The 26,470-nt window shown below is 38.1% G+C and overlaps 1 protein-coding gene across 3 annotated transcripts in view; it reads right to left on the reverse strand.

The window, feature by feature from the left end:
- OTUD7A (OTU deubiquitinase 7A) overlaps positions 1–26,470 on the reverse strand; it is a 114,023-nt gene that overhangs the window by 56,628 nt on the left and 30,925 nt on the right. For 2 of the 3 annotated variants that reach the window (XM_035336015.1, XM_035336013.1), the window contains exons 2-3: positions 10,109–10,181; positions 8,630–8,735 (exon numbers count right to left, since the gene is read on the reverse strand). The gene's annotated coding sequence lies outside the window, so the exon portion shown is untranslated. Of the gene's footprint in view, positions 1–8,629; positions 8,736–10,062; positions 10,182–26,470 lie in introns of all 3 variants that reach the window. The other variant, XM_035336014.1, reaches the window with a different exon arrangement.

Here is a 26,470-nt window from a genome sequence, read left to right on the forward strand (position 1 = left end):
TAATTTTTTACTGTAATTCAGACAATTTAAAAAGTAATAATAATCATAACTAACAGGACGTTCAGGCTCACCATGAAAAACTGGAACCTGATGCATCAAGGAAAGTGCTACAAGGAAACATACAAAATAAATAACAACAACAAAAAAAGCACTGGCAACTAACAGACGGTCAAATTTGATTTAAAAAAGGTGCAGCTTAATTTTTGAGAGCTGTTGAGTATTTCTGAATAACTTCAACAGGATTAGTGGATATTCAGAGTCTCTAAGAAGTAGACCATTAGTTCTAATTATCATTGCCATCATCACCTGTTATTACGTGCTATGAAAAGCAGGACACAGTTGGAGTTAAATATTAGTGTGTGAAACAGAAAATTTAGGAAGCCAGAAAAAAATGGAAATTGCTATTGATTGCAAAATAAGCCTGGAGGTGGGGGAACAAAAACCCTCCACCACACTGAATATTAATGTCTATGGGCAACAGCTAAAGCATATAATAAAGGTGCCCATTTTGTTGTTGTTTTTAACATCTGTACCAAGCTCACATATAAAAACAGTGCCTGTAAACTTAAACTAAGAACAGTCTCCCCCGAAGAAAAATGCTCATCACAGGCTACTAGACAAAAAAGGAGGGGAAAATACAAAAGAATTTGTATTCCCCTTAAGCCTACTCATCAAACCTGATGACAACGTCACTAAGGAATTAGAACTTGTTCTGCATAGCTTACTGCAAGCTTCAGCACACAAATATCTTTCAGTTCAATCTACTGCAAAATGAATTATTTATATATATAAATATTTCAACTTATCTTAAACATTTGGCTCCTTTTTACATTAAAAAAGCCCTAGAAAATAAACTGGAATAGATCATCATGCCTTAAAAAAAAAAAAAATCAAATCGTTGAAGCTATCCGAAGTGACATTCTCTTTCACAGCATTTATTATTCTTTAAAGACATGGATCAAAACACGTGCTTAGCTGCTGATCTGAAACTAAATGCATAGCAAAGCTGACTGGGAGTTGTTGCTATTTATTTTTAGAAGAAAAAAGTATTGTCACTTTGGATGATACGCACTGTCATTTCAATAGAAATTCTTCAAAGGAGCATGGCACAAAATTCTTATTCCCAACTATCAGGTCTGCTTATTCAACAGAAAAACAAGGAACAAAAAGAATTCCGTGACTCCTGATTCATAATAAAAAGATGTGGAGGTGGAAAAGGGATGATTTCAAAGATTATAATTACAGTTGCAAGTCAAACAAAGCACAGACAGCTGAGAAGGGGTCAGTGGGGGGGAAGAGGAAAGCTATTACATGAGGTGGGGAGTTGGTCCCACAATACAGCAGTAGTGCTTGTTACAGCAAGTGCTCAAACAGGCAAGACTGTGGATCACATAGAAGAGGAAAAAAAAGATTTTGCTACAAACTATGCTCTTCCATCATCTGCAAAAAAGCAACTAATTGGGCTGATCAAAATGGTGGCTGAATGAGTGACTGATCAGAGGATGAGAAGCAGAGAAACAGGCTAACTCGTTTATCTGCTTCATTTTACAAAAACCTGTTTGGAAAAAAAATGTTTTTATTGTTTATGTCAGTAAACTTTCTACTAAATCAGTCAGTTTGCCAGACAGTGATCATGTGCAGTATTTCCTCACCTGAGTCAGCTGTTCTCTTAATTACCAAAGCTTTGGAAAAGAATCTTTTGATTTTCACTCTGCTGAACCAGTCGGTTAACTGCAAGTCTTCTCCATTTCATGACAGACAGAACAAGCTAATTTCTTGGAGCTGCAGTCAGTAGACAGGAAAGCAAACCTTGTTGATTCCACAACTTGTTGATTGTGGAAGCTAAAACTCAAGTTCATTCTGAAAGCACCCCAGAAGCTGCACTAACAGGCACAAGTGTGATAAGCAGCACGAAGTCAGTGACCTTCCAGGTTTACAAACGGCTCTAACTTTTTTTCAGAAACAAGAACCAGCTCTTAACACTGCAGGTGAGGATCTCTTCAGTTTTGTCTGGACCCATGTATCTACCTTCAGTTAATAACACTACACAAATACTGGCACACTTTGTGGCACAGCTAATGTGAATTCACAGAATCAATTTGACATGTGAAACTTACTTGTAAAACCCTACCAGCTTCACAGGAAGTTTTTCCTGTGAGTAGCAAAAAGAAGCCTGCTTTTTTTTGTTTTTAATTTTGTTTCATTTTTTTTTAAAAAAATCTGTCCTTTATACTCTGAACTTCAGCCACCACCAGCACATCCCAGAGGCAGTCCAGAACCACATGTGCATTAGACTGACCAGACAACTGCTGTCAAAGAGCTCAGAAATCAGTAAGGTTGTAATTTCCATCTTCTCCAGCAGCCACAGATGTACACAATTTTTTAAGTATTTTATTAGCTTACACAACTCTAACTATTTTTCAAATTGCACAATGGTTTCAGGGGAACTGGGAATGACATATGGACAGATGGGCAAAGTCTCGTTTGTTACTAACGGAGGCTAAAAATGCTTTCCTCCTTTCATGTCGCTTCATACCAGTTCAAGGCTACATGCTTGTGAGTTTGCTAACATGACACTCTCTAATGATGTCTGAGTTCAAAACTTAATTTCCAGCTGAGCATAATCCTGATTTGCAAATCCTAAGGCCATAGCTGAAGGTTTATGCTTTCTTATCAAGTGATGGACAAAGACACTGCAAGAATTTCAGAGCCCCTAGCCTCTGCCAGACAAATCGATACACAAATGGAGATGTGAAGTTCTCCCAGGACAGTTTACAGATGTAGACAAGGTGATCCAGTTGCCCTCTGGAGTCTGCAGTAGCTATCTTGGGAGCCTAAGTTACAGAAGATGGTTAAAGTCGCATCATACAAATATTCTGTTATACATATTGCCTAAAAAATGCAATCAATTTTATAACATGTTGGATCAATTCATAGACATTACAGAAATGACAGCATCGAATTTAAATATCTATACCAACAATTCAATACTAAATATACATATTTTAGTGTAACCTTATACCGCAAAACAAAGAGATCATTTTGGGGGGGTCTTGTTTTTCTGTGCAGAAGTTATTTTATCACTTTGTGTCCCCTTAAGAAGCCAGGTATTAGCCCTGTTTATCAGCAACTGCAAGACAAATTGGAGAACTTGACTCACTGGCTCAAATACACAGTATGGAAACGAACAGGTACAGTGAACCTCTTTTCACCACAGCACAGTTTACTAACCCAATTAATCAATTATAATCCCAGTTTTTTTCCTGCTTTTTTAGAAGCTGAACTTTTAAAGAAGAAAGCTATTTTGCATACAGCTTTGCTTGGCTCCAGCTTTCAGAAACAATTCATTTAGAGGCATACTGGGAATTCCCCCCGTGCTTGTCCTTCCTACAGTGTAAACAACTTGATATAAGACATAAAGTAAACGGACAGCCATCTACTTTATTTTTACTGAGTCTTACTGCCCTCACATGTGCTTCCAACCTTCATTAACTTCCAGAACATTCCTGTTTCAACAGAAGTACTGAAGATAAGTCAGATCACATTCAAGAACACATGAGTGTCCCTCAGTATTTTACAGTTCTGTCATTGCCTACTGCAAAATCTGTTCTTGATAAGCAGCTGCAGCGACTCGCAGAGCTTCACCCAGTCAGAGATAAAGAGAAGAGACAACTGGTTTCCTCTTGGGTGGTATCTGCATTGTCTTGTACCATCATAGTATCAAGCAATTCTAGCAGAAGCTTTAAAAAGCAATGAAAATTGATTGAAATGATTCCATTGTACAAATTAAAGTCTCTGTTAACTATAATTATTGAAAAAGAGGGCAAATTATTTTTATTTTCCGCATAAAAAGATCATTCCCCATACAAAATAAAATACACCACCATATAAAACATCAAATGTCTTATGCAACTTTTCAACCAAGATATTCCCATAAAACATTCTTTTAATCCTTGTCTGTTTAATAACGTAAATAAGGCATTTGCTAGTTTATTAAATCACCAGCATGCAATTCATTTTTATGAAACAGCAACAGTAAATAACTTAAGAACACAAATGGAACAATCACATCTCCCAGCCTCCAGTGCAACGATATATGGAACATAATTACATGCAGTACACATTTTGCAAAGGATGTTGACTCAGCTCCAAGCTTAGCGAAACGTGATCGGGAAATAGATGTCTGGAACTTAATTGCAGTTTTTGACCCTTTTTAGTCTTGAAGCCTACCACTTGCCAAACATCATTTCAGCTTATAAGAGCGCTAAAGATCCTCTACTCCTCTGTAAAGAATTAACTGTTCCATAGAGAGTTTTTTTTAGAATGTCACTGGCCTGATTTACACTGAAACTTATTTTTGTTACTCAGAAGGATTTTATTCTCTGAATAATGTATGCAGAGATTTCTAACATTGATGAGAAACCAACAGCATCTGCTTTCGCTGCTTGAAATCTATGGAGGTAATTCAGAAGAAAACGTGAAAGGAGATGATTTACTCAAGAAAAAAATGTTACAGTCTGCCTTCTCTTTCAATGTATCAGTCAGTTGCTTCTTCTAGCTATATAAACAGTACCAACTTATCCATCCATACACTCTGTCCCCGCACATTAATGAAACGGAGACCACGTATGAATAATTTTTTGTCCAATTTAACTGAAATTCTTTTTGTCCTCACAAAAGAAGTAGTTCAAAAAGTATATTAATTTATAAGTAATTGAATCTGACTGAACTTCAGCATAGCTTGGGTTATAGTTAGGTTCTGCAGTGCCAAGAATTTATTACAGTGCCCTGCAGCATCTATAACAGATGACATTTTTATTTTGAACTATTCTCATTTTAAAGGTTTAATCAATTAGAAACTTTGAGTTTCTAATTGCCTTATATAAAATTGGAATGCTTGTAGAAAGACAACGACCGTATTTTCATCACCGTTTCCTACATTATAACGTTATTACATGTGCTAACTGGCAGTTTTATTTTAACTACTTCTGATCCTTCCTTCACTGTCTGAAGTGCAGTTCTACATTGACTACAAAGATGTAGTTATTTAAATAATAAAAAATATAATAAAAGGCCATGCTACCATCATCCACACTGTATGTGCTCCCTTCCCTACCTTGCACTGGCATTGATGCTTATCTGTTTCCAAGGTAAACCAACTCAGGAAGCTATATTTGAAGAAAACTACACATACTTTAGGAAGATTTGTTGTCTTTGAGTTTAATTTGCAACAGTAGCTTGTCGCATTTCTCACTAAAGAGTAAGGTATAAAACATTGTACTCTACTGCTAGTAATTAGAAGTATTTTATTTTCATGAAGGTTAAGTAAATGAGTCTAGCTCACACTGATGAAATAAATAACACAGCTCGTAAAGGTACATACCAGAGGTAAAGAGCATGAATGCTTGTTTTCTACATTAGAAAAAGCAAAGTGATGTGTTTACACTGACAATAGGTACCTCATACAATACCAATATTGTTGTTGTAATGTAACAAAATTGTCTCAGAATGGATAGTTATGGAAATAACCAATCCAAATAACAATTAAATCTCAAAATAACAGAGCATGGCCTGTAATTAAAACAGGCTTCTACTTCCACCCACATTAGGCAGAGCAGCCTGAGTATCCTCACAGAGCACTTAGTCTTTATTAATTGTATCTTAATGAGGATTTCTATGACAAATTCAATATTGAAATTCAAATAAACAATCAAATGGTACATAGTTTTGAATTAGCCTAAAATTAATAGTAACTGCCAAATGATGAATTCAGAAGTAAGCTGCCTGTTGTGACAGGTAGTGTGTTCCGTTAACTGCAAAACCAAATAGAATGTAATGAAACAAAATACTTCTCTAAACATACTTCAACAGGAGCCAAGGAATTTAAATAAAATGGAATAACATGCACCTCTTTTGCACTCCATTAGAAAATTAAAAATCAGATTTGTTTTCCGATAGCCACTTTCTCATTACCAGAAAGTTCTGGGACATTTCTTAAACCCCAAAGAATGCAGTTTCTTTATAGCCTACACACAGTAGTTTGTTATGCTTTGGATGACACCATCACCAGCCCCTCAGGAGACAGCAGACTGCTGGGGTAGATGTGTAAAACAAAATCTATCAGAACTTCCAATTCTTTGCAGAGGATGAGCATCAAAGCAGTCAGGGTAGAGACTCATTCATTTTATGCAGGCCCAGCTGATCTCTATTTGACCACTATCACTAACAAGATTTGAGAATTTTCTGGAGTCACTGCCCCAAATAAAATAATTACTTTTAAAAGATTAAACAAGCCATTAACGTGGATGGACTTTGCCTCAGCAATGCAATCTGTTCAGTGCTGGTGATCTGGCAAGGGCAAATAAAATTAGTCTGACAACCAAGGAGAAAGACCGAGACCGGTGGATGCTGAGTGCAGTGTCACAAGGGCTTTTGAGGTGACAAGAGTTCCAGATGGAAGGTTCTATAGGTAACACTTGCACAAAGCATTTTCTCCATGATTTAACTGGATATTTATGAAATTCTCAGCAAGAACCCCAAAGGTTTTACTAAAACAATTCTTAATCCTCAACAACTTCAATAAAAAAACTGAGTTCCCACAGGAGAGGGTGGAGTTCAGAAAAACTTTGTGTTGAGCTTAGCGGTAGTTCAGGAGCCTTAACATAGTTTGCTACATCAAGTCCCACTTCTGAAATGGAGAAGCACCTGAAGAACCTATATGCTTTATATGCTCTAAGAAACATGCTCGAGTCCACTTGATATTAAATACAGCTTTTGTAATATCTCTAGCTCAAGGAATGCTTGGGTCAAAATACAATCAAACCATTGCTTATATGAACACCTCTTGTGAAAGTGATAGCTCACAAATACCAAATCTGATGGTTTTGCAGTAGATCCAATGCAATTACTGAGTCTTAAATACTGAATTATCTTTAAAAAGTGCTGTAGTCTACTATAGAGATAGTTTGCATATTTCATGGAAGTTGGTCATAATAAAGGTATCAAATTTCACACTGACAAAGGTCAAGAAGAATACTGCCTTAAAGTTCCAAGAATCCATCCTACAATTTACAACAATATTTATAAAACAAGTTTATTAGTAATTAGTAAAAGAAGTAAATCAGTATTTACTTTTGTTTAAATGAATCCCAAATGAACTCAGAACTGGGGACAAAGACAATGTACTTACAGGCTTTAGTTCCCCTTGCAATGGAAAATGTTATTTACAGTGAATTTCAAACCCAAGGTTAGACTTAAAAATTTGACAAAGACAAAATTACACCAACACAGTTACATTTTCCACGCTGCAGTGCTATGAATCTTTGTTCTGTACAGACTTCTTGACAATCACAGTGAACAATGGCAGGAAATACACGGTTTGCAGCAATGCAAAATCGACCTCTCCCAAGTATTTTGTTGTACTGACATCCTTAAATCCTTAAGATCCTTAAAAAAAATATTTTTTTTTTTAATCCAAAAATCATCAGGATTGATAGTAGTCAAAAAACAAGACCCACCCACTCCCAATCACCAAGAAAAAATAAAAATCTCACAACATGATTACTGGTGCACTTTATGAAAATGTTATGGAACACTTCATGTCAAATACAGTAACAAACCATTTAAAAAGAAAAGCCTCTTAAGTCACAAATATGCACGGAAGTCTTCTATATTTATGAGAATACTATAAAATCTTTTTTTTTTAGCAAAGAAAAAGTAGACAGATTTAACATTTAAACTCTGTATGGCTTAGAAGACATGGTTCCCCCAACAGTACACATGCTGAAAGGCACGAGAAGAATATGCTTGCTGTAACCTCCTGTAGTCAAATTTAGTAAATGCAAGAATGCAGAATTTGTATTCAGTTCTCTTGCACTGAAGCAATGTTATACAACATTTGATTATATCCTTGATATCCTGCTTTACAGATTTTCAGAATGGGCAGGGATCACCTAATGAGCCATTTTTCAAAGGCTCCTTTGGACACTACCATAAAAGCATGACCCCAGGAATCTGACTTAGTGTACTTTTTGAACCTCTTGAATGGAGGCTCAAGATTTTTTTCTTCCTTCAGTGGTCATCTGTACAGCACATACATCTCTCAAAAAACATTAATGAGCTTAGTTAAGAATACATGTACAGTGTGCAACTACTACTATTTTAAAGGTGGAGCTGACGAATACATATTAGCTTTAAATATCATCATTTTGAGTCCCTGCAGATTATTACAGTTTTAGAGGGTATTTAGCACCTAAAAACTTTAAAAATCATGCTACCATGTAATCAATTTTTAGCATCATGTTCAAGACAGACACTGTGGTGTCAAATCAAGAACACATGCCATAGTTTCACATATTTCTGTGTGCATGGTAGCAAGGAACTACTTTCAGCTCTTTCTATTTTGCTGCTTTTGTTTATTGATGGTCCCCTCAAGCAGTTCTGTGGACCCAAAATGGCAGGGGAGGAAGAAGCAGTAGGAAAGAACTCAAGTCAGCGCTGCTGCCAAGGAAATATTATGTGCAACACAATTCCAGAGAAGTAGAAATATTCATATGAATTTTGGTTTAAATAATGTATTTAGCATCACTGAGAAACTCTGCAGCGTAATCAAGGATAAAATCCAACTCACCATGGTAGCTTCTACTTGCCAAAATATCCTTTCTCTCCTGCATGCCCTATCTCATTTTGGTCAAGCAAATGATGCAGGCAACCACACCAGTATTCCCACTTTCTTCCTAAAGAAAGTACAAAGAAGTCAGCAAACAAATGGCAATTTACAGCAGCTGATAATCAGATAAATAATACTTATTTAACAAAAGTATTGTTCACTTCCCTGTCCTTACCAAGGTTATTGCAATAGGAATCTTTCACTATAGTCTTAAAATGGATCGCATCATTCTGGTACTACAAAATTAACTGCTATGAAATACAATAGCAAAAAACTAAGCCCAAAACAGAGCTTCCACAGTGACAGGTCAAACCCTGCAATAGTTTAACATGACAACAATAAGGATGGTTTAGGAACTTAATTAGCATCCAGGCTTTACAAAGCACAGATTAATTTAATCAGTACTACTTAATCATCTGTCAGCTCTATGTTGCCACACGCAATAGGCATGACGTTAGCTCATTAATAATTTTAGCTGGTTTCTTTGGTCGGCAACACTTAATTGGGTGAAGAACTGGCTGGATGGCAGTGCACAGAGTCACAGTAAATGGAGTTGAATCCAGCTTGTAGTGGGTCACCAGTAGCATTCCCCAAGGCTCAGTACTGGGCCAATTTTGTTCAACCTTTTTATCAATGATATTGATGAGGGGATCGAGTGTATCCTCACTAATTTCACAGATGATACCAAGTTAGGCAGGCCTGACTCAAAAATAGAGAAGTAATTGTCCCCTTGTACATGGCACTGGTGAGAACACACCTCAAGCACTGCATTCAGTTTTGGGCCCCTCATTACAAGGAGGATCTTGAGATGGCCAAATGTGTGGACAAAAGACCAACAAGGCTGATGAAGGGACTAGAAAATAAGACTTATGATAAACTGATGAAGGAAAAAGTGTTGTTTAGTCAGGAGAAAAAGAGGCCGAGGGGAGACTTCATTGCTCTCTATAACTACCTGAAAGGAAGTTGCAACAAAGAGGGTGTCATTATCTATTCTCACGTGAAAAGTGATACAACACAAAGAAACAGTCAAGTTGCACCATAGGATTTTCAGATTGGACATTAGGAAAAACTTTTTCACAGACATGGTGGCCAAGCATTAGAACAGTCTGTCCAGGGAAGTGGTGGAGTCCCCATGCCTGGAGGTATTCAACAGATACGTGGACATGGCACCAAGGGATATTGTATAGTGTTGTAGCTTGATAGGTCAGGTTTATGGCCAGACTTGATCTTGAAGGTCTTTTCGAACCTACATGATTCTATGACTGTAACTGTTGTCAATTACGACACAAATTAAATTCTTGTTTTCTTTGCAAGGCCCTTATGTTCAGCATTTCAAAACAACTAAATGCCAGATGCTAATTTAGGGGGTAGGAGGGATGTTTACAGCTACTCACAGGAATGAGGTAGACAAGCCTCTGTTTCTGTTTTTAGTATGTTTACCTATTTAGGAAGGCAGGAGACAACTGTCCAGCTGATTTTACTTCTGATTTTGAAGCTCTGGAGTGTCACGTGCCTGTGAGAATAGACAGAAGACCAGAACATGTTTTACTGACTTCAAAAGTAACACTGTAGAGTATTATTCTGCATCCATTTGTTATCCCCACTACCCACCCCAAAATCTCAATCTATACCACTATTATGGAGAAAGATTTTTTCTTTCTTTCTTCCAGCTTTGACCATTCCCAGGATAGTGAGAAGCCCTGCATTATGCCACTGTTAAGATCACAATAGTTTGTCCATCAAGAACTTCGCCATAGCCCAATCCAATTTAGATTAAATTAAACTTCCATTAGAAAAATAGAAACACAGAAAGGAAGCTTTCTGGAAGGAAATGTTGTCTGACCCGACACACATTAACATGGATGCAAGGATCTTAAAAGATAACTTGACAAATCCAAATGGTATGTTGTAAGATTCAGATTGCTTTACCATTGCAGAGATATGTATATCAGATGACAACTTGTTAGGAATGCAGTGCCCTTTACTGTTTGGTTCAGAGAACCAAAGACACCATACCTCCAAATCTAGTTTAGACATCTAATTTTCCTCCAGTTTGACTGTACGTTCCATGTTGATGACAGAACTGAATGAATTACAACAGCTGATCCATCCAGTATGTTTGGTCCCTTTCCAATCATGAAATACAGATTGAGATTTACTGATTTTGTTCAAAATATTTTATGAGTTAAAATAACCAAGTAACAGAGCAATTGAAGATTGGTCTGAAATGATTCACAATATTAAACTAACTATGAATTATAGACTGGAGTGGTTCAAAACACTATATGATAATCTTTTGATTCCTGAACGCATATATAAGCACACTGCACTTCATCAAGCATTTTATCTGGTTTACCATTTAAAGATAATTAAAATGATGTTTAGCAATACTCTGACCAAATACAGTTATTTCTGATCCCTGACTTCTCTATTAGGTACCACTAAACAAGGTCTTAAAACATTACATCTTGTGAATTTTTATGGCTATCTTTCTTATATTTGCTTTCTCCCAATTCTTTGAATATTTTATTCCTCCTCCTAGTTAAAACATGTGACACTTTCTTCTCTATACATTTTTCTTAACTCCATATATGTATATATATTTACTCATTTATAGAAGCGAATACACATTTGTTATATAGATTTGTTTATTAAAAATGAGACTAACAAATTATTTTTCCTTCTCTACTCTCTCTGCTATTTCTTTCCTGGTATATACACTGCCCCACAAATTTATTTCAATATAGCACACCTTCACTGGTTATTTTAAAGCCATAAGCCTCTGCCTGTTTTCCAGAATCAGTAGAGTTTTTAAGCAGTTTGCATGTGCCAACCACCTAACACACTTCAGGTACTATCAAAGACCAAGTTTCCATTAAAATCCACAGATGTGGGAAAACAGCTTTGATAACTTGACCAGAAGGAGGAAAGCAACCTCCACGTTCTTAGAGTATTGGGAAGTAGTAGCGCTCACACAAGCTGACATTTAGGAGCGTAAAATGAATGTGCAACTCCACGCAGATAAGCCCTTACACGTTCATTTTTACAAATGCCTGTTGAAGTCCATAGAAAAACTGTATCAACATTCTGACTAAGATATTGCATCTTTGATTCCCAGCAGTACAAAACCAATCAAAAATGCCAAATTCATTAGGCTTTTAAGAGATAGTCCAGATAGTTGTTTCACTCTTGCTGAGGCCTTTATTTCAGACCTCTAGATATGACTCCCCAGACTCCAATTCAATTTCACTGTAGTGTTTACATTGTTATGTGCAGATCGTACAAGTACACACACTTATGCTAAAATTCTCCTAGCTGAAGAATGGTGATCCAGATCCTGAAGTTTGTCCGATTCCTTTCCACCAGCAACATTTCATTCACAACACACATTGCCGTCACACACACGACTCATTGAGAACCAGTGGTGTGTCAGTAATGGCGTCAGCAGAAACAATGAGAGCCCAAGCCCGTTGCACCGCTCGGATGCCCTCACTTCCTGACAAACTGCTTGACACTCAAAAAACTCAGTTAACACTTCTAGAAAGAGCACAAGCAGAAGTACTAGTTATAGTTCTGAGTTCTGCCCATCAAAGTGCCCATTTGTTCCTCTCAAGAGCCATTAAAAAGAGCTGGTTAAATTGCACTTCAAATATAGCCAGAAGAGAGCTCCTTCTGGATAACAAAAATGTGAGCTTAAAAAAAAAAAAAGGGGGGGGGGGGGAATACTTAAGAGATTGTGAGAGAAAAATCTCTTCTGATATGTTTCCCTGCTGCTAAAACCATCCCTGGACACTTTTATGCATCCACTGGATGTATGATGGGCTGGGGAAATGAGAGGAAATGCACTAGTCTCGTGTTCATCAGGCAAAACTCATGCAACAGCACAAACAATAGATAAGCAGTCACAAAACTCTTCCTTCAATGCACAGGACACTGCAAAAGCCATGGTTGTCTCTGATTGTGAACTACAGATTCGAATGAAGTTGTTAACTGCCAATACAAGCGATAATTTTGACCTCAGTATTCAATTCTACACTCAATTACTTGATGAGCCTGTCAAAATTATACACACGTAATGCGAGAAAAACAAATGGCACTAGATTCAAACTGAAGAAATCACTAGAAAGTCTTTATGGAAAGAACATCAAACATTTCCAGGAAGTTCCTATAAAGGTAATTAATGATTTCAAAATTACATGTCTTATTTATGCCATAACCAAGATGTTAAAATCCCTCCCTAATGATTAAAAGTTTCAATGCAGCAATACCTTGAAATGATTACAGTCAAGTAAGCATTTTATGTTCTTGCATTTGATTATATGACTCCTAAGATCAACACATTGGTTATATCACTGTTCAAGCTCCGATTATTGCATATTTACAGTTTAAGCTCTCGCTAGCATGTGCCAATTTGGGGCAACAGTTTGCCTCCTTGTATGAAGTTCTAATTTAAGACTGATAAAACATCTCCACTATGGGCATCACTGCTTGCTTTTAGCATCTGCAGTGACAACACAAGCAATCAGAAGTCACAGAAAACACAACTTCCCCCTAAAGCACACAGGAAAATCTCCTATACCTTAATGTCCTGCATGTGCATGCTTCTGTTACTTGAATTTAACCATTGCAAGATGATAGCAAAGTTACAGCAAGTGCTGCTAGTCATTTCCAAATGCCTTTCAGACTTGACTTTGTGAAATGCGTAACACAAACATATGGGCTTGCTCCCTACTTTGTTTAACTAGTTGCTACATTAACAGATCTGCACCTAAATGAGAAGAGTTAGGCATTGCACAGCTAGAACCAATTGTAGTGACAGAAAGGGTATGTGCAGCAGGGAGAGACTACAAAACACATTAACATTCCTTTAAAAGACATAGTCATGTCATTTAATTAAATACTGCCACCTATGTAGGTATTTGACAGCTTGTGAAACAGCTGAAGATGTAGCTGAAAGCAAGGAAGTAAAAAATTCCTAGCCAAACTGGTCTGTACTGTCTCAAGAATTATGCTACAATCCAGTAGCTTTAAAAGGCTGGATTCTTCTTTCTTCTCTGTTGCTCTGCTTTGGGCTACTTAGTGACATTCACTCCCTTCCACTCACACTGATGCTCGTCTAAGGGGTTTGAGAGCCACTGGCTCACTCAACCAACAAAAAAGTCCTCCTACTTTTATTTGTATGTAAGAATTCTGTGCTGGACTGAATCAAATCACCAAAATGTCTGCAAAAACACCACAGCCAGTACAAAGTAGGCAGCACAAAGCAAGTGGGGTAAAGAATCTCTTCTCTTCAGTGCTAGTGACCTTCAGGATTAGCTCTCCTCTTTTGTAGATCCACAGCTTGAGCGTGCTCCAATGCAGCTAGCTACAGGGCAACCCGCTGCAATTGCTCTGAGGGCAAAAAGCAAGGCTGCTCTGCAGAGCTGGTGCCCTGCTGGCCCTGGGAAGCAGGCAGCTACGCTCGGATGTGGTGACAGCTGAAAAACCACTCTTGACCTTTAACAGTACAAAAGTAAGCTGGGGCTTAGGTCCAAGGGCTTTATCTGCATGCTGTACACGGCTTGTATTTCAAAGAAATTTTTAAATGCACGTCTGCACATTTCTTAGCAATCATACAAATGCTGTGGAAATAGCAACAATCCTACCTGTCCTAGAAAACTGCTGCAACAACAGTGGATTCAAACATCTCCCTCTTCATTACTAGCCAAGGAATGTTTTACCAAGAGTAAGGAAAAAAAAATCATTTGACTGTATAGCCACACATCATTAATCTGACTCTTGTGATGTCAGAAACGCTGCGGGCTACTCATATCATGTCTCCGTAAACACAACTGAGAAACACAGGATCATAAAACTTGTTGTTTTTATTTTTTTTCCCCCAACACTGTGAACACCTACACTTACTGTATACATACTTCAACCGACCAACCAACCAAAAACTAACCCTATCATCAAATAAGTATTTTTTTTTTTTCTCTCTTGCCATTGCAAAGTCAAAATTCTCAAAATGGTTCTAAGGATTGTGTTGGAAGGTGAAAATAGCATGGAACTGAACTGAACTCCAATAGTAGATCTTGACTATGTAACATAATTATACACTTGTATTAAAATACCATACAAAATAGGAACCACACGACCTCCAATATATGGAAAAACGAATGGAAAAAAGGGCTACATTTTATATTCAAAGAGCCTAGCTTGATAATCACAAACCACTCCTGTCCAACTTCATGAAGAACGTGTTTTAAACACAAAGTTGTCTGATTTCAGTTATTAGCTCAATAAAAGCTCATTCTGTAGCCTTGCTTTCATTAAAAGAGCAAGCTTTGGGAAATAAAAATGATGCCACAGCCACACCTACAAAAACACCAAGACAATTCCAATTTTATTCATTTTTCCCTCGGTAAGCCAATCATGGGACTTCCAATTTACTTTCTGAAAAATGAATTTTGTCTTCTTATGCTAAGAAAAATTAAACAAGAACTACATAAAATGCTCAAGTAAAGATTACTTGTGAGCTAAAATATAAATTTGTGAAGAATACCAAGAGATTGAATATAATTTGCCATGGTTTTGTCAGCATGTGAATTAACATTTTTCTTACAAAGTCTCAAGAACTGCACTGTACCCTAAACCACAAATGTTAAACTATAACCTATTTTTTCCTCCCTCACATTACTATTAACATAAAACATTAAAATTTTCTTTGCCAATAATACCAAATCAGCAAATGCATCAATATAGGTTTCAAAACAATTATCAGTTTAAAAAAACAAGTTTTCATTTATCAAGTCCTGAAGGTAAGAGTTTAAACCCATACAAATCTACTCACATGATTACTTTTACTGCCTCCATTACACAGTTCACACAAAAGCAAGCAGCACCTCGTCACCAGCGTGACAATGTTTCTGAGATCTTTTAGAACACACAGGAAGAAATCCTAACTTCATTAAGGTCAGAGAGTTTTCTATGAACTTCATCCATAAATATCCTTTAAATACCATGATCTCTGTTAATAAGCAAGCAAAAATCTCAGGAGAAGATCAAACAATACCTCTCACCTTTAATCGATGCTAAAATTAACTGACTTTTACCTGTAGATTCTCATTTTGTTGTGGTTAGGAAACATTATTCATATTATAATGTGTTTAAATTTGAAGTATCTGTTTATATATGCTCATGCACGTGTGCACACATATATAAATCTACCTCACTTGTTCTTCATTATTGTTTCCCATGTGCCTCTCAGACTTTGGTACAAGAAGGTAGATGTTGAGCTGGTGCCAAATCACTAGTTATTTGACTAATCAATGTTCCTATTCACAATTCTTTTTGACATGGGAGCAAAGATGTTGTGGGCATACAATATATTGCCTTTTACTGTCTTAACATCCTTCATTCATTTCTAGTTGATGGAAGACGAAATGCATCTTAATTTCCAACTATTTTTAATTACTTGCAATAAGTTTCTGTGAGAAAGTTGCTTATAAATTTTGTACACTTGCAAAAAGATCACAACAGTAGCTGAACAAAGCTGTATTACTAACTTTCTCTGAAAGCTATCAGCAAAGCAATTTAGAAGCACATAGACACTGTAGTGATAGAGTGCATTAGGAAAAGCTGTTGCTAGAGAGCTATACAAACTTTAGCAAATAAACAGAATACATTTTAATTACAAACTGAGCTGCTCTCTCTTCCAAAAGAATACAAAATACAAGCTATTCAAATTTTTCTTTTGTACCCTGCAACAACCACCCAGTTTGCTGACTTCATAGGAAAAACACAGCCACCACTTTACCCTTCTAGACTTCTTTTCAATACTTTGATTTCACACGGACAGCTCCACTGTTACAAATAATAATGCAATTTCACTTTTAAAAGGGTTGTGTTTTGTTCACAATACCACACACCTCTAGGCACCTGGCAAGCTCCAAAGTACAGCTACTACACTGGATTTCAAAGTACCTGTTCAGGTTTGACAGGACTTATCTGGTCACTACTGGATGAGCAAAGTGCAACGCGGAGCTAGAACACACACTAGGTACTGCTGCCTGAAGACACACAGCATAAAGTCTTGGTGATTTAGTTTCATCTCATGAGACCTATACTTCTTTAAATCCTTTTAATTCTACCAAATAAAGCAGTTTTCAAGTTGCCACTCTCCCAATAATGCACGGTAAAAGACTCGGAGGTTTGTGAGAGCTTCTGTACCAACTGGGAACCTGCTACTGCTTTAGATAACCCAGAAGCACCGTTTCTCTGCAGTCAGGTTCTTAAATTGAGCATTTAGACAGAAAAAAGGAGGCCTACTGTCTGGCTCAGCAACACAGTATGGCTGAGCCAGGGTAATTTCAACTGACTGCAAAGCTCCGTGAGTTTTGCCCATCTGTGCTTCTTACCGGCAGCTTCCAGGGTGAGGGGTGGGTGGCAAAAGGAACGGAGAGCAGCAAAGGCACTAAAGCTGCAGAAGCCTGCGCCTTGCTAACCAAATCCTTCTGCATCGTGAAATGCCAGCCGAGCAGATCTGACCTCTGCACAAGAGAAGATGATTAAGGAAAAGGAAAAATGACTAGGGGAAATACTCCGTATGACTTAATGAGGTGGGGGAGGGAGAGAGAACATATTTTGAACCACAGACAATAACTCTCATCACTCAAAATATGTATGTGTAACTATAGCTTAGATGTCATTGAACATTTTCCAAAAAATAATTACTCAAAATCTGCTTGTTAGATGAAGACAAAAAAGAATTAAACCATCTTTCTTGTTTTTCAGAGATGTTCTAAGAGGAAAACATGATGATTATATGATGAGCTGTCGCTCAGCTACAACCCACTCTGTTCTATTATTGCTCGCTCCAGCTGCTTAAACATTCAGTCAGCTCAGCTACCTTTTATATTCATTACATGCAGAAATTCTCAGATGTCCCTTATCACACAGGGCAATCCCTGCCCTCACAGTCCAACCTGATTTGCTCTCTTTTTGCTTTATTGGAATTTCAGATTGAATTGTCAAAGAGAATAGGAACCCTGTTTCCCTATCATTTGAATTCCTGCACCACATACGTTTTTCTCTGCCCTTCCTTTTGCTCTCTAGAAGACTGAGGTTATATGGTACAGTTCACCATTTGCATATCAAAAGCAACAGCACTTTATGCAAAAAAGAAAAGCAACCAGTCTTCTGCTTTCAGAAAGAGCTTAAGACATGAAAAGCACTTCCTTCCTCTGAATCTTTAACTCCAAATTCAGGTGTAGCTTAGCCCATCAAGAGCAGTTCAGATATATGTCTTAAAACTGAAGAAGCTTCCCCAGTGCCACTGTTATCCTGAAACTCACTTGCCAGAGATTGCTTTCTTTCCAGGCCCATTTCCCCCAAAGCAGTTAAAACTTCACAGTCCTAAATCAACGAACAAAATTACAAAAAAGACTCAAACACATTCAAAAATCATAAAGAAACAATTCTTATTTATCTCTAGTTATGTGCGAATGGCACTACCCCTCCTACTGAGGTATTTCAACACTTTTTTCAAGCTAGCCAGCATGGTTTCAGAGGTGTCAGATTTTGTTATTAAAATGAGCACAATGATTCTCTGCTCTACCTTATACAGTCTAAGAAAAGAACGCAGATACAGAGCATTATTTCAGGTTTCTGTAACTTGTTACTAAGGTAGCCACTTTTTCCCAATTTTCTGTAGGAACGTGCCTTTTCTGAAGCAGAATGTCCAGCATCAACGTTAAGAACACACACACACAAGCTACTAATGCAGAATAGTTAGCACATAAACTTTAAGCTAACTGAATTTGTGATAATCCCCTTCATCAAGCAGCAGGAGACAGGCTGGATGCTATATTAGTGTCCCATTTTTCTTAACAGGAGGCAGAAGATACTTAACCACAAGCTATATAACCTTCAGAAGAAAGGTGGGACGAAGGATACCAGCTATTTGTCACCTTGTGAGGCGCACTAACTGGCCATCTATATGTTCTTCCACTCATCTACACTACTCATCCCGTAGATGAATGCACAAAGGCTTTATAGGGTAAGGGCGGGATTCAGCCACGTCCCCTCTCCCCAGTACCATGACTGATCTCTGACATCAATGTCAATGACTTCCCATCTAGAATCACACCTGGCCACCCACACAGCCTAGACAGAGCAGCAAGGGGCGAGCAGCAGAATGAGTGACTCAGAGAAATACCAGCTGCTTACCACAGCCTCCCTGCTCTCAGTACCCACAGCAGCACTGTCTGAGCTGTCCTTGGCCCTGCCAAATCCCTCTTCAGTTACATCCCACCATTACAAATGTTGATGTGTTTCCAAACCCTACCACGAAAATCCACTGCCCAGTTCACGCATAACCAATTTCACAAAGCAGATTTCTCTGCTTCAGACGGTTTAAAAGAACAGTAGCTAGCAGACAATTCTTATGCTCAAGAGCACCATGTTATATCACAAGTACACTGGATCACATATTCATTTGAATTGTAGCAGCCAAACAAGCTAGTTTATCATTCCTGGGTCACCTAAAACCCTTCTTAAACCCTCAGAGATGCCTGAAATATATCCCCATATGTTCTCACAGTTAGCGTCAGATGATTTTAATAAATTGCAGTGGATCAGAAACAAGAACCAGGCTTTAAAATTAGCCAGTCTCAGCAAACTACCTTCAATTTTTCATGTATTTCTTACTACAAATCTAAAGTACACTGTGTAAAGGCATGCTCATTTAACATCACAAAAAATGTTTTAGGAGTTATGTTGATATCGGCATAGAAATCTTACTATTAATCTTTTTCCATTTTAAAACCCATTTTATCAATTTCACAACCATTTCTATACCAGTGCTCTGCCTCCCATGAAGCCAACAGTCACCCAACTACATGTTCTCACAGAAGTGGAGATATAGATAGAGGATCCACAAAAGATTGAGATCTCAAATGCAGAAATAATATTATTGCCACCATAGTCAGTAACCCTTAAGGGGTTACAACTCAGCTGGGAGGCTATATTCCCTCTACTGCACTTTAGTTGGTAGAAGTGAGAACCTCCTAACAGTATTAGGAGTATTTTGCTGCTGAAGTCATACATCTTACAGTGAATAAATAGTTCTCTCCTTAACGGCTGCCAAATCAGACATGGAATTTCTTATGAATCATTTGAAGAAAACTACAGTCATCTTTCTAGAAGGATCTGCTTTTGTGGGTTCTAGATCTATCTCGATTCTTCAAGACACTGTAAATATCCTACGTCCCACACAGATAGAGAAGAGTCAGGTGTCAGAGTACCTGGCTTCCCCACAGTTCGGTCTGACTGGACTTGTTCGTTCAGACCCCAGTGTAAGTCAAGTAACCATATTCAATACACTAATCCTACTCTCTGGCAGTCTACACCGCACACAAATGAAACAATAGGAATTACCTATAAAACTTTATAAACTGTTAAGAGATAAAAAGTGCAAAGATAAATAGCAATCAACACCTGGCAAATACCAAGGTGATCTAAAGTAGCCGACAGGCTCCAGGACTAGTCAAATTCAACCCAAAGCTGACTGGATACACGTGTTAGAAGTGAACATTTTTCACAGCTCTATTTCTTGTGAAGCACACGGCAGAAACTTAATATTCACAATTCAAACAGCATAAACAAACCTCTTCAAAAAAGATCACAAGTCAGCTGTCAAAACTATCTTTTCTGTTCTGCACCATCCCCAGTGCGGTCCTGCCTCGGCATCTGCCTGCCTGATGTATTCAGAGGTCGTTGCCGGAGCCACTTCCTCTTGCCCGTCCTCTTTAACTAATCTCATTCAGCGGAATAAAATAAACTATTTCTGCAATAGCAGGAAGGCACATAGTGAACTCTGGAATACCAAATATACCGATTCACTTCATTCAGTGGACACAAATTTTACCCAGAGTACCTCGCTGTCACTGACTGACACTGAAACAGACCAAATAATTCAGCAGCCACACCTGCACCCGGAACAGTCTGTCTTGGTCAGGACTGAGGTCATCCGCAGAGGGAGGTTTGCAGCGCAGCTGCGGTACTTTACATAAACGCAGAGCTTCCCTGGAAACTGGAGTGCCTGCTTCTTCCACCCCCACCTCCTTTTATTTTCATACACCTTTCCTATATACTTTGGGCAAATACATATTTCTGTCCCCAACTGTCTTCCATCAGCAGCTGTTTTTTCCTAATTTGAGAATGATCCACAGCACAAAATCATTTCCTATCCGAAACAAAGTATCTGTCTGATGATTTCAGTAGGATATTAACATAAGGTTCTTGCCTGTTTTTATAGCATAAGAAATAAAAATGCAAAACACCTAACGCCACTTTTTCAAAAGCCACCAAGACAGCTTTAAAGGAGCTAACAGCACAGATGAGATGTGACACAGACCATGTTTCATGCTTGCATGGTTATACCCTTTTGGTGGCAAAATGACCGGGGCTTGCATTCACTTCTCCATAATGCCAAGTTCCTCCTCCACCCCAGCCCTTATACTAAACAAACTGCTTGCAGTGATGAGGAATAGTCATCGCCATTATTCATGTGCTAGATGCGTACTTGCTTCACAATATCCTTACTGGTTCACTTCTGTTGGAAGCATGACTCAGTACAGACCTCCTCGGTGCTTGCCAAACCCCACTCTGAACATTTCTGAAGCTAAGCTCGTGGGGTATGAAATTCATATTTAATGTACAGGATAGGCAACTGTCCTGGTTTCAGTTAGGACAGTTATTTTTCCTCCTAGTAGCTGGTAGGGTGTTATGTTTTGGATTACAATGAGAAGAGTGCTGATAACATGCTGATGTTTTAATTGCTGCAGAGCAGTGCTTACACTAAGCCAAGGACTTTTCAGCTCCTCGCTCTGTCCTGCCAGCGGGCAGGTTGGGGGTGCAGCAAGAGCTGGGAGGGGACAGACCCAGGACAGCTGACCCAAACTGGCCAAAGGGGTATTCCATACCATCTGACGTCATGCTAAACAATATATAGGGGTGGCTAGCCGGGGTGGGGGGCCGGCTGCTCAGGGTTGGGCTGGGCACTGGTCAGCGGGTGGTGAGCAACTGCATTGTGCATCACTTGTTTGTACATATTATTATTATTATTTTCTATTTTAATAAACTGTCTTTATCTCAACTCACAGGTTTCACTTTCCCCTTTCTCTCCCCCATCCCAGAGAGGGAGGGGGGAGGGTGAGCGAACGGCTGTGTGGTGTTTAGCTGCCAGCCGGGTTAAACCACAACACCAACCTTACCTGTTACATGGAAGCTAATTTTTTTGTGACACAAATAAGCATTTAGTAGAGCCCAAGATAATATATATCCACATGTAATTAACCTACATCAAAACAGATCAAAGCTCTCATTTTGTGAATAGCTCTGTATGAATGCACTTTTTTAAAACCAGGCTTCTGAAATGAGTTATAAAACGTAAGTTGGAGGTGTTTAGGTATCAGCCAGTGTAGGTATCCTAACTGAGCCAAACTCCTAACTGAGCCAAACCCGCTCGCTGGAGCTAGCCTGCTCCACCAAGCATTCTTAGTGAGACCCATTCAAATTCTCATATTAACTGACAGAATAAGCAGGAAGTCCAACAACAACACGAAAGGAAACATAGATGCACATTTCAACACATTAAAATAATGTAGGACTTCCATTCTTCTCTAACCAAGTTCTTGTGCATATGCAAAAGAGGATGAAGATGTGAAGTTTTAAATTTCAGCTATGGACTGTGTTACAAACAGCATCAAAAGACAGAAACGTGTCTCTGCCCATTCAGCTGAATGTTACCTTGTCAACTGTTATTAATATAAGCTTCCTGAAACAAGTGCCAAAATCACCGCTGGCTTCAATAACAAAGAATCCACTCTGAAGAAAAAAAATACAAATATATACACGTATGTATGGGGAGGGGGGTTGTTATGCACTTTTACTAAGTGAGTTTGTATTACATCAGCTTTTGCATCAAAGCTGGTAGCACAAAGAGGAAAGCAAAGCCTACTGTTTTATGGACTGATGTAATCAAGCTGAGCATCTCTGACTACTTGGCAGTGGAGGGCAATGACAGTTCTTCACCTCAGATCACACGCTTTTGTGTTCTTTTCCTCTTGCTTGTACATCCTGACACATAAGGAATCAGCCTACATTCCAGTGAGACGAAGCAACACTTGCCTCAAATCTCTCCCTCTCCTCCCCCTTTACCCCCCTCCTTCTCTCAATGGTCCCAGCTATTGCAGGCAAAAATCAAAACTTATGAAAGTGGAAAGGAGGGGGAGGAGAAATGCTGGGAATTGAAATAGGCACATCTAAACACTGAGAAGTGGGTCATAAATTTGCACACTGCTCAAACAACAGCTGTATTTTAAGTGTAATGTAGCAGATATTTATCCATACACAGAGCTGACCTGGAATGATTATTACTGAAGGTGTCTGCCCAGTGCCATGGGGAGGTACTTCACTGGGACTCCAGCCCCATAGAGGGGAACACTGCAGTTGAATTACAGGCTCGAAGCTCTTAGCTTTCTATTTTGCGTCAGCCCATGTATCTATTCCATAAGGCTCCTAAAAACTTATGTATGTAACTTCACTTTTCTGTGTCCGTTTTCCACCTGTAATCTGGGAATAGCGACACTAAGGTTCATAAAGAACTGCAGACATGGGCTGAAGAGAAGTTGGATTGCTTTCTGTACACATAACCCAGCCGTGGAATTCCTCCCAATGAAATCTTGCGTGTTTCATCCTCTTATCTGCAACACAAGATGTACACCAGACCTCTGCACTGAGTTACTTTACACTAACAAGCACAAACATACTCCACTGCCTCTAAAAAGGTTTTTTTTGCAGTGCTCATTTGCAGAGTGCAGCATCATTTGCAAGCGACTTTCATATTCTGCTGTCATGGGAAAAGCATTTTTTTCCACAAATTGAGTTCTTCCACAGCCTTATCATAAAGAAACACACTTCAACAGAAAATATTAAAGAAAATGTATTTACACATGGAAAATACCATAAACCTCACTGACAAATCTAATCTATTACCAAGACCCACCAGTATACACACAGTACGTGCTGTGAGAAGTTTTCCTTGTAGGAAGTTTCTCAAATTTGCCCTGCTGTATAGCACAAACATCTGTACATTGGTTGTATCAAAATTCATCAAAAAATCCACCAAACGTGCCATGCTATTAACTGAAGAACCCCCCCTCCATACCCCTCTATTTTTTCCCTTCATTCTGTAACTGTTGGGATAAATTAATAAAGAGAAAATAGTGGTTAGATTCTGCTATTTTGAGATTTTTTTGCCTTCTTCACCAAATCAGATCTTTGCAAGGCTTAAGGAAGATGTTACAAAGCATCTAATCTACATTAAAAGTACCATGTCGTAGACTGTGAAAAATGAAACATCATGCTAGATGGTTATGTACATAAGATTATTGCAATTGATCTTTTGTTCTTTGTCTCACTTATTCTTCAACTAGGTAAATATATATTTTTTAAATGTAGGCAGTAAGAAAAATATGGTTCTATACAGCTGATTTAGCTACTTGAATTCCTGAAACTGATGACTTATATTTGCCTGCTGTCCTTTCCGTTAATAAGAAACTGCACAATCCCACCCTCCACATCTGCTAGCGTTTTTGAGCCACCAACAAACTAACGTGCAAATAAATGAGCAAACATTAATTACAAGTCAAATGCATCAATAAAAACATACTATAAATCTCAAAAATAGACATGTTTTTAAGGACAGAAAGGTTATATACATGTTAATCTGCATGGATATGTGTCTATGATCTAGATGTAACGTATGTATTATAGCTATATATTACCTGTATGCCTTTATATCATCTGTATATTTATATAGATATACCTACACATGTATTATCTATAAATAGCACAGGTATTTTACCTAATATTGTTAACATTGCTGTTTTTTTGTTTTTGTTTTTCGATTTGGGATAAGCTGCCAATTCAAAATATAAAACTTGATATGTTTCACTGTCACTGTCACAAACCCTACTCTAATCCATGCAGTTAGAGACAAAAGAATTTATTTAAAAAAAATCTTCTTACTAGCTGAGTTCACAGGCATCTGAAAATGCAGAAACATAATATTTCAATCAACTTATCCACACACTTGCTCCATTCAGTCCCCACTGTTCTGCCAAAAGAGGAAAAAGGTTCCATAATTTTAGGGTAGAGAATGGGAAACTTCTTTATTAGAAATGGCCCTTGTTTCATTAATTTCTACAAGAAAATACGATACATTAATTTAAAAAGCAACAACAACAAGAATTCTCAATTTAAAAAAACATTCTTATTAGTTTGTTTGTTTTTTTCCATTTAAAGGTACCATATTGCTTCAGAAACTAGTAAGAATTAAGTTTTCTAAGGTCATTCCATACTATCGTCCGAGCCATTTTTCCCTAAACTTAATGATGTAGAGTCCCTGGCAAAAAGAAGTCCAGTTACAACAGAAGACACGCAGTTCTTTCTAGTTTTATGTCACATGCATTAAGCAGCATATAATAAAAATGCAACTTAAAAAAAAATACAATGAACCATCAAATACATTGCAACATAATTAGGTTCAATTTAATTTCAAAAGCCTTCTGGCACCACTGACTTTCATGGCTTTATTTAACCTGAAAGACCTTGAGAAATTATTACTGATTTTATGTATATATACACACACATACATTTATTTAAAGACAAAGCATACATGACAGAGGTGGAGATGACAAAAGGCAAGAATTTCTTACATAAAGTCACACCTTTCCCAGCTATTCATAGCAGTTCAGATGAATCTGCCAGATGTTCCCCTGGCAGCATGGAGGAAGGTAACGCACTCTGCCCAGGGTCTTGAATTTGATCCCATACAGCTCTGCTCCTTTTGCCAGCTGCACTCAAAACCTGGGTAATTACCGCCAGGTGAACCACTCATTCCCAGAAGAACTTTTCAAGTGCCTGAGTTTGTATCAATGAAGTCTTTCAAATTACAAGGTACACATTTCAAAATGCACTCACCTGGTGTATTGACAGACAAAGCAAGGAGCTAGGAACTGCTGCACAAGGGATAAATTACAGACCAAAAAATCTCTGAAGACTGGCAGACATTCAGACCAAAGTGATGCAAAAACACTAAGAAGATGCAATTAAAATGTAATTTAAGTAAACTCAACTTTTCAACACAATTCTGTCAATAGCAGGAATCTATCAGAAACTAAATTGGGTATGATGGCATGCATTAACTTTAAAGATGAGCATCGAACCTTCTGCATTTCAGTTTGCTAAAGATTTTGTTTTGTTTATCCTTTGTCTGAAATGCATAGTGGAAGCAAAACAGTTGGAGCCTGATGAATTATGAGGTGTCTACAAAGAACTTTAGGGTGCTTTGGGGAAGGGCTCAGAATCAAGTATGTTCACAGAGTTACAGCATCATGGACTGGCTGAGGTCGGCAGGGACCTCCGGGTCCCTCTGGCCCAACCCCTGCCCAAGCAGGGCACCCAGAGTGGCTTGCCAAGCTTACACAGAAGCAGACAAACAAAACAAAACAAAACAAAAACACAGTATCACGAAGAACAAATCACTGAAACAGGACAGAAAGCATAGTAGCCTTTTTTAGGTATAACATCTGCTTTTTTTGTCAGAAGGACACGCAAACACTTGTACACGTGGAGAATGAAATAGTGTCTCTCTGCAGGGACTTTAAAATCTCTGGAGCACATATGACAAAAATCGATAAATTAAATGTTGCTTTTATTGGGTTTTAATTTACTTGAAACTTTAAAGCCTTTGTG

Source organism: Oxyura jamaicensis, chromosome 10 (assembly GCF_011077185.1).
Source record: "Oxyura jamaicensis isolate SHBP4307 breed ruddy duck chromosome 10, BPBGC_Ojam_1.0, whole genome shotgun sequence".
NCBI classification, from domain to species: domain Eukaryota; kingdom Metazoa; phylum Chordata; class Aves; order Anseriformes; family Anatidae; genus Oxyura; species Oxyura jamaicensis.